This window comes from Anopheles ziemanni (genome assembly GCF_943734765.1).
Source record: "Anopheles ziemanni chromosome X unlocalized genomic scaffold, idAnoZiCoDA_A2_x.2 X_unloc_81, whole genome shotgun sequence".
In the NCBI taxonomy this organism is placed as follows: domain Eukaryota; kingdom Metazoa; phylum Arthropoda; class Insecta; order Diptera; family Culicidae; genus Anopheles; species Anopheles ziemanni.
This window is the reverse complement of record NW_026689852.1, coordinates 113-2,754: the sequence shown is the minus strand read 5'-3', so window position 1 is coordinate 2,754 and position 2,642 is coordinate 113. Positions and strand designations below refer to the sequence as shown.

Below are 2,642 nucleotides of genomic sequence, written 5' to 3'. Positions count from 1 at the left end.
CTGGGTAAGATAGTTAATTCTAGCTTGCCCTATGTGGAAGAGGGCATACAAGACAAAGTATAGTTCTCCCCTGGTCCACGCTGCTCCGGCGGTCCTGGGTAAGATAGTTAATTCTAGCTTGCCCTATGTGGAAGAGGACATAATACTCTACCTGTTGAGCTTTAAACAAAGTCATCACTTGGGCATGCTCTATAGCCAACCACATGACATTAACCTAAGAGAGCATGCAGCGTATTATCCCAATGCAAAGTAAACGATAGACTCGCCCTAGTTCAGTGCTTCAACCAAGTGATGACTTCAATATGGCTAGTGTGTGAAGTATAAAGTATAGTCCTCCCCTGGTCCACACTGCTTCGGCGGTCCTGGGTAAGATAGTTAGTTCTAGCTTGCCCTATGTGGAAGAGGACACCATACTTAATACTGTGGTGTAATGAACAAAGTATAGTCCTCCACTGGTCCACGCTGCTTCGGCGGTCCTGGGTAAGATAGTTAATTCTAGCTTGCCCTATGTGGAAGAGGGCATACAAGACAAAGTATAGTTCTCCCCTGGTCCACGCTGCTTCGGCGGTCCTGGGTAAGATAGTTAATTCTAGCTTGCCCTATGTGGAAGAGAGCATACATGAACCAAGAACGAAGGTTATGATCGAGGAATGATTCGACAACTAACCGATGGTATGAAATGTGAAGAATTCAAGCAAGCACACAATCAAGTCATCACTTGGGCATGCTCGATAGCCAACCTCATGACATTAACCTAGTAGAGCATGCGAAAACCAATATATATGTAAACGATGCCTCCCTAGTTCAGCGCTTCAACCAAGTGATGACTTCAGAATGGCTAAATCAAATCGGTTCAAACCATACCATCGGTATCCTATTGAAACACACAAGTCGATATCAAACCTCATGATTGTGTAGTCCTCCACTGGTCCACGCCGCTTCGGCCGTCCTGGGTAAAATGGAACATTCCAGCTTGCCCTATGTGGAAGAGGGCACATTACTCAATACTGTGGTGTGAAGTATAAAGTTCAGTTCTCCCCTGGTCCACGCTGCTTCGGCGGTCCTGGGTAAGATAGTTCATTCTAGCTTGCCCTATGTGGAAGAGGACACTTCATACTTCGTCTCTAAGCGGCGGCTTGACTCCTCCCTACGGGGAACGGGTTTACGCGCACAGCGGCGGCTTACGCACTATGGCAGTCATGGATGCCTTACGTTTCTATGAAAAGTGTGTTCCTCCCCTGGTCCACGCTGCTTCGGCAGTCCTGGGTAAGATAGTTAGTTCTAGCTTGCCCTATGTGGAAGAGGACACGTAGACTTACTGTGGTGTGAAGTATAAAGTTCAGTTCTCCCCTGGTCCACGCCGCTTCGGCCGTCCTGGGTAAAATGGATTCATCCAGCTTGCCCTATGTGGAATGAGGACACTTTATGCTTCGTCTCTAAGCGGCGGCTTGCTCCTCCCTACGGGGAACGGGTATACGCGCACAGCGGCGGCTTACGTTATGGCAGTCATGGATGCCTTACGTTTCCATGAAAAGTGTGTTCCTCCCCTGGTCCACGCTGCTTCGGCAGTCCTGGGTAAGATAGTTAGTTCTAGCTTGCCCTATGTGGAAGAGGACACGTAGACTTACTGTGGTGTGAAGTATAAGGTTCAGTTCTCCCCTGGTCCACGCCGCTTCGGCCGTCCTGGGTAAAATGGATTCATCCAGCTTGCCCTATGTGGAATGAGGACACTTTATGCTTCGTCTCTAAGCGGCGGCTTGCTCCTCCCTACGGGGAACGGGTATACGCGCACAGCGGCGGCTTACGCAAGTTAGTCACCCTCGGCAGTGGATCACTCGGCTCATGGATCGATGAAGACCGCAGCTAACTGCGCGTCATAATGTGAACTGCAGGACACATGAACATTGATAAGTTGAACGCATATTGCACGTCGTGGGAACCTACCATGATGTACAGATGACTGAGCGCTTATATTTGAGAAATGTATCGCATACATTTAACTACGCCGTGACACCCGTCACGAGACGTGCACCATGATGTTAACTAGGGTCGCGACGACCCGCTAGCATTAAAGAACCCGTGGTTTACAATATACTGGCATTGGAATTCGAAGTATTTAGAGCGTCCGTGTTCCCGCGTGAGGCGGAAGTACGAGGAGAAGGCGTGCTTGTGGTGTCTGTGGTGGTGTTTACTGATGTCTAGCTTCAGCTTATTTATTTATTTAAATAGAAGCGAAGATGTCAAAGTAGCGTCGAAGCAGCAGCGAATAGCACAAATGATTCAAGTATGGAAGTTGACCAAAGGAACACAAACAAACTAGCGTATGGGCAAAGGAAGGTATCAGTGAGTTAAACCACACGCGGGCTAACAGCCCGTTAACCGAGTCCAACGGTACATATTGGACATTGAAACAAAGTAGTCGCAAGCCAGATGTGACGATAACAACCGCAAGGTACATAAGCCTCAGTTCATGTGTGACAACCCCCTGAATTTAAGCATATTAATAAGGGGAGGAAAAGAAACCAACCGGGATTCCCTGAGTAGCTGCGAGCGAAACGGGAGAAGCTCAGCACGTAGGGGTGGCGGCCTGTCCGTCTATCCGATTCCGTGTACTGGTGCGTCTCACTATCCGTCATCTTAGC

The 2,642-nt window shown here is 48.8% G+C and overlaps 1 non-coding gene across 1 annotated transcript; it reads left to right on the top strand.

The window, feature by feature from the left end:
* The first annotated feature begins 1,815 nt into the window (after positions 1-1,815).
* On the top strand, positions 1,816-1,970 carry LOC131292648 (5.8S ribosomal RNA). The gene has a single exon (XR_009190264.1). It is a non-coding gene; the product is annotated as a 5.8S ribosomal RNA (ribosomal RNA).
* The last annotated feature ends 672 nt before the right edge of the window (positions 1,971-2,642 follow it).